We start from the raw sequence: 9,992 nt of genomic DNA on the forward strand, positions 1-9,992 counted from the left end.
TTTAAGTTTACAACGATTTAAACGAACACTAAATAAATAGCCCAGATCTTGTCTTGATGTCCCCTGTGTTTGTCAATGCTTCTTTGTTAATCAATGTTTTCAACTATTCTTGAATTTTTTTATTCATCTTCATAAATTGTATAAATGGACAATGCCGGTAAATAAATAAATAAGAAGTCGTTTACACCAAATGTGCTTCGCCAATTTTATCTTCCGTCAATAAATCTGAATGTCAAAACGTCATCGTCAAAACCGTCAACTGCGATCAATTTCGCAAGATCTTGTTATAATAACAATTTGCCAACAATTTCATTTTCTGAAGATTCGCGGTCGTTTTCTGCCTCAACTGACGATTGCCAAATACATCATGTGTGTTGTGGGAGAGTTTCCGCAAAATTTAAATAGTGTTAGAACAAAACCTGTAGATATAAGGCAATAAAAAATATATAGTTTCCACAAGCGGACCATGTGGATATCACCAAACGCCTCCGGTAGATTTCATCGCCAGCCAGCTCTCTCGCCTCCTCCCGTGTCTTTTAGTTCTGCTGAATAAAGCCGAAAGATCATCATCGACAATCTTCCAGGACGGCAGGAGCCAGGGGGTGTAATGAAGAGGCAGCTTGGGTGAAGACACTCCTGAGGCATCCGCAGCACTTGTCCGACCAGGTCCACCGCCGCACCCTCAATACGCTCGTTATGGAAAGCTGCTGCGTCCGTTCTCGGACTTCAATGTTAGTTATGAAATCGAACCACAGTATGCCTCATATTCTTCTCAGGCACCTAATCTCAAAACTCGGAAGTTTTGTGTTTTAAGCTTTAGTAAGGTGCTAGGATTCGCACCCATATAAGAGTACTGACATTATTCAAGAGTTAAATAAAATAAAAATTATGATATGGGAAAAAACACAAATGTGTATTTATGTATTCAAACTGAAGTTGTGACGACTGTGTCAAACAACTTGTAAATGAAATACATTTACAATTTTATTATTAGAGCGCGCATAAGAATATGTTTGTGTGCCCTACTTCAAGATTCTTCTTCTACTTCAAAATAAAAATAAAATAATAATCGCCACTCATAATTTTATTTTTGCCGAAAAATTACTCATAAACCAATTAAAGAACATAAATTATAGTAAAATAATATGTACTTCCGTACAAAACGCGGTAAGATACACGAATATTAAAATGTACAAATTTAACTTCAATTATTTTTAATTTGTTTTCAATCAAAATATGTTTACCACGAGTTAACAAAATGACATGTTAGCGACGAATTTTCCAAAATAATGGTAGAATTACTATCCACGTAAATAATAGTACTTTAAACAATTCCACTTAGGTCATTATTATTACTAGTAGTGGGAATGATTTACATAGCACCATTTTTGTTCAAATCATCACAAGCTGTGGGTACAATAAACATCCCATAATGCGTGCAGCTGCAGACCGCATAGAGCTATTTCAAATACAGAACTGTATCCCTCATCCGCATGGACAGACATCTTTAAAATGTTTAGCTAGGTTAATATAAATACAATATTATGTACAAACTTTCTAGAAACAGGTGTAAAAAATATCTAATAGTAAACAATGTACAAAATAAAACGATTAATAAATGTTCCCATGAAATGTTTGACGCGATTATAACATGACCTCACCGAGATTACCTTGTCGACTCACGTGACTACAAACAAATCAAAAGTTATTTCGATTCAAGGAACATCAAATTATAATCAACAAAGGTAAATAAAAAGCTCTTATTTGTAATATTAGACACATCCTCCACGGAACTAAATAATATGCCAAATAAACAATCGAGAGTCATAAATAATTATCATTTTACACTTCACTTATTTCTATGCAAGATGTTTATAATAAGTACGTATGTACAAGATAAGTATTAAGTGGGTTCTTAAGCATTCATGATAACAGACAAATAATATTAATCTTAAACATCTCTTCAAATAATTCCGCATTTGTCAGTTCCTGCTTTATTGAAACGACAAACATTAATATATTATCATTCCATTATCCGTATCAAATTTTGCATAGGGAACTGTATCGGCATTTCAATCGCGGCGTATCAGCGATCACGCACAAATGGAAAAGCAGTCTTATATTTCAGGCATCAGTCCAGCAATCGATTATTTAAAAATGCATTGAAAAACCACCTATCAAACAAATATTTCTCCCCGACCTCAGAGGATAGGCAAACACACTAACCAATCAACTACGAGGTGGCAATCCGAGAGTAGCCACTGGATCGAAAATATTCATCATCTCATCGAGGGTTCTTGTTCTGTTTCAAACACATAACTATATTATTAAGTTATGTGGTTCTGGATGTATTATTATAATATTATACGGTTATTATTAATTTCGCCCGGAAATGGACACGGAACAACTTAAACAAATACACTGAATCTAAAAATATTATCAAAACAAAATATAAATGGTCACATAAAAAAGTCATTGGTATTCATACTACCAGAATTTGACATTCTAAAACACGATTTAAACAGTTTTTAAAAATTTATGTGATTTGCCCAAAATCCGTTAGTGAAAAAACATCCTCTCACTTTTCTAAGCACTAAATGCAAAATTGGAAAGAAAGTTATGTATAATATTACCCATACACGTTGAATATTTATAAATTTGCAAATAAACGGATTGTATAAGATTTTGTAATTAGGCTTTTAATAATTACCATGTAACAAAATATGCAGTGCACTCTCCTAGCACATTCTTCAATATGTACATGTTTAATTTATCAAACTTGCAAATGAGAAATGTTTTTGTCGTTGCAGGCTTCCAGGTGGAAGCATAGAAAATTCCTACGTGATATCTAATCTATTTTTATCATGTTATATCGTATAATAAATTTCTGTTCTAGTACGTTAATAACTTTAAAAATTAGATTATCTGTTTGGAAACTCTAAATCAATGTACGGCAATATCTTTGTGATATTATAAGAATAGCACGTGGGAAATTAAATATATTTTTTAAAAGGAGCAAATCATTATACTGTCAATGCAATATTTTAAAGACTGGTACCTGAAGAATAAGACTTGATCGATCATCTTGCTTCGTGCCGCGATTGGTATGCTATCTCGGTGCCCTATGCAACGACTGGTACAAATAAGGTAATGATGAAAAATTAAAACGTCAGAATGTTAGGCAATAGTTATTTAATAAAAAATAAAATGAAGAAAAACGTAGGTACTGTTAACGAAAAGGCGGACTGTAAATGAAAAACGAATTTCATTCAGTTATGTGATAGGGAAATATTTGAAGAAAGGATAGGAGCATGGAATGGATACCTACCTTTAATATTATGTGAATGTTCTTCAATTTCGGGCACTAGATGACAAAATAATCTATAAAATGTAACAATGTTTTCAACGACGCGCGACGAATCCAACCACTTTTTATGCAATTTTATGTGAAGTCAAAAAAATATTGTTTTGTTTTTTGTTTTAAATCCGAATCTTCTAATTTTGAATATCTTCTATCTTGATGGTAGGTAGGTACCATAAGGATGGGTCAAGGGAAGGATGGGAAAGAAAGGTAATCGCCCAGGAATAGTATCGATAAATGCTGTTATTCACTTAGCGGGTACTTACTCCAATCTTGTTGAGATTCGAACCTGAGACCTCATACACGGTAGCTAAATGCGCTAACCACTGCGGCCACGAGGCCATACCAATAATTACGATTAAAGACCACTCGGAGTAAATGTTTTAAATATTTCATGAATATTCAAGACGAAATCTCGACAACTCTCGCATAATTATTTTCATAAAAGCGTAAGAAACAAACTCTCATTTTGGCATTGTGACATTGCATACCTTCTTGACTACTTATGCATGCAAAATAAAAATAATTGTCAAGTTCAACATAGTGTTGTTAACCGGTTTATTTTGTGCTCCGCGGGCTATTGCTTTCACTTGTCGTGCTCGGTATAATAATATTATACTTCACCAGTGACTGGTGACTGGTGACAAGAGGTTATTTTCATATTTTTATGGGCAGTTTAATTACGATAAAAATTGCGTAGTGCGCGAGAGAAAACATTTCATTAATCAATCTAACGAAATTGGTGACTTCAGCGCTCAAACGCGGAATCGCGTTTATACGTATTTATTATTTGTGTATGCTATCGCCGGGTCAATGCCAAAACCACGAAACTGAAAAAATGTCGTGACACCGAGGTTTAAAGTTCACAAGACTGTTAGGTATTTTGCATAGCATTAAACCAGCTTATTTCGTACGTTTTGGGAGTGTTATACTCTCGCCGTGGATCGTGGTACCTATATTATCTTAAAATTATAGAACACAAATTTCATTTAGCAAGTATTAATTTCAAATCCGCGTTGGGGAAGGTGGTCTGGATATTTTTAAAAAACATTAGCGAAAATAAAACAATCAGTAATTGATAATTGAAAACTGTTGTATTATAAACAAGAACACAATATTAAAAACACCTATGAAAAACATTATTTAAAATCATTTTATTCTGGGAAAAAATGCAATTGTTAGGAACACTTTACCTCTTATGCAATTTTTTTTTTACATAAGACCTTTGGCACAGCGAAATATCATTCAAAACGTTTTGCCGTTTTTGGTAGACTAATACATTCCGCAAAAGGCAAAGCTGGCAGCTACGCCATCATTATTTTGATCTAGAATGACTAAAAGGCTCTAAGCAATAAATGCAAGCAGGATCTTTATCTTCGGAATCAATCTAACTATTTTCTTTGCTAGAGTAGGTATAATGATAAACGGATTCGTTTTCATGGGATGCTAGATGGCATACTCATACCCTGTAGGTACGGTACATATTTTCTAAAATAATTTATATTAATACATCGAAACTGTTCATTATCATATTACTTTAGTTCCACGTCCATTAAATTACACTAACAGTGTTCTTCTTTCTTACGCTGATTGTCTACCAAAACAATTTAAACATTTACGTAACATGATTTTGAAAGCACTCGCTTTAAACAGATATACACGATGTTTTGAGTATGTCCAAATGTGTGTAGACAGGCTAGATTTCCTCCCTAGGGAGTCATTTAGATCTACATTTTTGCAACAGAGGGAAAACATTTTTGAGAAGGGGATATAGAAGTCTAAACATTTACGGGGCGTATGACCTGTCATTGGCTGATTTAAGTACCACTTTGCACACTGTGTAACATTCACCATTCTGCCCATGTTTAAACATCCACATTTCCTCAACTCTTCCTGTAAAATTTGATCTCTTTTTAGATTAATTGCATACTACTTTTCAATGAAAAATATGTTTTCCTACAGCTGCAAACATCCTTAAAAACACTTCATTCATGCTCTAATTTTTGTAGAGACATAACTTTATTAACTTTTCACCGATAAATACATAAAATTTATTATTGATATAAAGAAATCGTTTTATTGTCCCTCTTTCAAAAAAGCAAATTTTTTTAGAAAATAGAAAGTATAAATAAATAATATTACGCGATGCCAACAAAATAAAAGAATACTTTTTTTTAAATTATGTTTTATTTATAAAATTCAATTTCATGCTGAGTTGTAATGTACTTCTAAAAATCATAAAAATAACAGTTTGTTACATTATAATTTAATATAAAAAATCACAAAAGAGGTTTTAGATCTTTAAGGAATCTGTACTACGTAATATTGAAAACTTTTTCTTTGAAAAATAGCATTATTTTAAATAAATAATTAAGTTTAATTTTAAAAAGTTACTGCGTTTCCTTGTACAGTACAATATTTTAAAACAGAAGATTGTATATTTGAGATTACAATGTTATGAATTCAAATGTACAGAAATTCGATTTGGAAAAACAATTCAAACAAATTTGGTATTCATATTTATACAAAATACTTGCAAAATTAATTTCAAATTGTAACTAAAAGTGCATTTTGGTAGTTTCTAGGTGTTCAACTAATATAAGTTCGACCCAACTATATTTTCATCCCTAAATAATACTTTATAATAACAAATACTTTTCACTGATGTATTAAGTATATCGAGGCTATACTGACAGAATGCATTAAGTCAACAACATTTATATCGTGGGTAAACGTTATACGTGGCAAAAAACTTTAACTCGAAAATATGCAAATTTGACTTAATGATGCGGTTTTGTAAAGTTTTTAACGCTCTACAAACTGGCAAAATACACTAAGTCATACTAAATTTCATATATCTGTAGTTTTCAAAATAAATTTAAGGTATACCGGGTATTTTATTCAGGCTAAAAGCTTTAAATAACTTCATATTTACTTAATATAAAATTAAGAAACGGAAAAATTAAAAACATGTTTTCAAATGAGCACTTAACATCTAACAATAATAAATAAAATCATTCATCTTAAATAAGATATAAAAGAGTAAAATTGGAACAAAACTTAATTGCTTGATTTCTCAAAACAAGGATTTGAGAGTTAAAAGCTTTTTGCCAGTATACCCACGATATATTTCAAATATTTTTAAATATAGGCGGAAGTGCTTTCAAATTTTATGCTATGCCTAGAATAAAGATTGCTCTTTCAAAACTTTAATAAATAAATAAATAAAATAAAATTGTGCGAGAAATAATGCGTTGAAATAATGAAAAAGCTTTAAATGCGTTTATCTCGGAACTTACATATTTTGATGACATAATGTATTCTAGTAAAGCCTCGATATATGAATAAATAAACAAGTTTTTTCTATAACATCTGCAACTTACATTTACCAAATATGCTTTGCCCTCAATATAATATAGAAAGAAATATGTATGTATATTTCCTTAGTTCATATTTCTGTGTAACTCATTACCAAAGATACATCACTGTATATGTTATTATTTATGTACTCTAAAATTGTGAAAAATATAGTTAAAAATATATTTTATTATCTAGATATTCAACAAATTGGATTGCATTTATGAATGAAACTATACAACATTATTCAACTAATTGAAATGTCATCTACCATGCATCTGCTGTTTCACATGCTTGTCCATTTAATTATTCGTCATTGCTCATCAGATATTTTTTTATGACATTAAAATTTTAACCTTTCCGGGCCTAAAGGTGAAAAAATCCGCAAGTTCCTGGGGGTACCAAGAATACCCCAGCTAAAATACTATTAATACGGCCATAATTTTTTTTTAAATTCCATTATAATTATCATGGTAGTGTTTATAAAACTGTTTTAAAATATTTCTAATTTTCTGAGAAATTCATACATTTTTTCATAAAATACTGTTCGGAGAGGATGCTGTATGACATCACTCTAGTTTTGCTGTGACGCGTTGAACAGCACTGACTTTTGTCGCGCCACCCGGTGGCGTGGTGGTGCAGCGGGTAGTTGGGAGGCGAAATGCCTGTAAAATGTAAAGCACGAAATCCGGATTTTTGTGGTTATGGCTGAAAATATACACCTGAATAGCAAAGAGCACAGATGCAAACTGACCAACATATCTAAGATTACTAAAATGTAATGTTTGCTGTTTGCACAGGGGGAAAGCAAAGACAAATGTGAATTATTTTGAAAGAATTCAGCTGAAAAATGTGTTTCAGATTTTGATACATTCTTTACATTTATTTATTTATTTATTCACACTCTTTATCAAAATACAATTCCATGTTCACGTTGCCCAGCTAACAAGGGTACATACCCCGTTCCAAGCTAGGCAATTACATTTCAATATATTATAATAGTTAACAAATTAATATAGAGCACAGGCAAACAAAATATAAACTTATTCGGATACACATTTTGATTCATATACATACAGACATACACATATATACACACATATATATATATATACACATATATACACATGTACATACACACACACGTACATACACCCATGCGCATACACATACATACATTCATAAAAACATTATAGGGTAGGATTATGCAAAAAATTAAATCAATATAACTAGCTAAAGTCATTTAAAAAATATGCCACCTGAAGCCCCCAGATACACTTCTTAGGCCCGAAAGGGTTGAAGAAATGGCATTTAAACTTTTTTTTTTTTAACATGTCAACTGTGTCAAAGGATTTTGGAAAATTTGTTTTTGGATCTACACATTCTAGGAAAAGGATTTAAGCCAATAGGAATTTGATGCAGATTGAATGTGAATACGACATTCATAATTGGTTAAAAACACATTTAAAATAGTAAAAAAGTTTTTTGTCAGCCCCGTGGTGGAATGGTCAGCGCGTTTGCCTACCATGCAAGAGGTCTCAGGTTCAATTCCCGACATGGTTAATATGAAATATTTATTTTAAAGGATGTTTTTACACTAGAATATTTCATAGTCCCTGGACTGGTACCTGAACCGTAAGACTGATCATCTTACCTGAAGCGTAAGAGTAGTTCAGTAGTTTGAAGTCTTTGTCATGAACACAGGCGATGTACTTCACAACTCTTTATTTTGTTAAGTAAATGTATGTAAATCATTTTTAGTAATAATCAGAAAACATTAAACAGCAGACACAAAATTTAACAATGAAAGGTTTTAAAGAAACGAGGTTTCAATACACACAAAATCAAACATAATTATTAAAAAACCTTTTTTTTTTAAAAAACTGAAGGCACTAATAAATAACAAAATAATACAAACAATAACAATATGAAACTTCAGATTTTTATTTACTATTCAATTATTTTTTTTAAAAGCGTATGGTGCGTCACAATGAAATGTGATATTTTTTATTGCTAAAAATCTTTATTACTTCAGTCTTGTGTATTTATTTACCTAGAAATTTTACAAGAGTTGTGAAAATATTTATTTTGAAATATTCACTATTACATTGTTGAAATGCAGTTGTAAAAACATTATATTTTTTTACAATTAATTTAGAATAAATAGAATTCATATTAACAAGCAGAGTTTTACATTTGCTGTATTTTCAAAATCAATATGGACATTGTGGACAAATTTTTTCATTCATAATTTTAAAAACGAAATTGTTAAAAAAATACGCCTCCACAAAAACGCAACAAGACTGGCCTTGACAATTGTGACCTGAAGATTCGTGAAATATATACAACGGTAAACATTATCAACAAACTAAAAATTTAACTGAATCGTATTCGGAGTGTGGCCAATGCAATGGGTGTTTAGGTGGTATTTAAAAATTATAGATTGAAAAATATTTTTTATGCTACTTATAAGTACAAAAAAATTATAATTGTAAAAAAAAAAGATATTTCCCTATTGTTTATTACAAAGACTATTTTGTTTATATAACTGTATTTTGGGCTTGCCTTCATATACAGTTTTTGTTTTAAATGTAGATTTACACTGTAATATTCATCTGACCATCTTCATGTAACAGATGAAAATCATTGTATTTTGGTTTTCAATTATACAAAAAAAGGCCAAGCATATTTTTTATGTGCAACAATAATTATTGACATTTTCAATATACCTATGAATTTTTAGAATTGTTTTTGTTTTACAGAAATAAATTAATCTGTTACTACGGAGATGGATAACATTTTAGAGAAGGGAATATGGAAATCTAGGCGTTTATAAGGCTTATGATGCGTTTATAAGGCTTATAATCCGTCATTGGCTGGTTTAAGTGGCCACTTTACACACTGCATAATATTCACCATTCTGCCAATGTTTGTACATTTATGAAATCGAAAATATTTAAAGAGTAACTCGTTTATTGACAAAAAAAACATTGATTTTATAACTATAGAATTATAATATACCAGAAGGCGCGTAGAACCAAGTTTGTATACATCGTAATGCATCCAAAAGCCCCCCCTCTACCCGACATCCCAACTGCGCGCATGCGTGAAGTGGCCCCGTAATGTTGCCAGACCGTGAACAATATACACAAATATAAAATAATTTTGTGTTATATTTTACTGACTGGACTATAAAAAAAACCAGGTACTTTTACTAGGCAAACGTAAAAAAATCACTAAATAATAATTTGGTAATTAAGTAAATTAATACCAT

The sequence above is a fragment of the Micrasema longulum genome, unplaced genomic scaffold (assembly GCF_059751315.1).
Source record: "Micrasema longulum isolate JH-2025_06_02 unplaced genomic scaffold, ASM5975131v1 h1tg000683l, whole genome shotgun sequence".
Lineage (NCBI taxonomy): Eukaryota > Metazoa > Arthropoda > Insecta > Trichoptera > Brachycentridae > Micrasema > Micrasema longulum.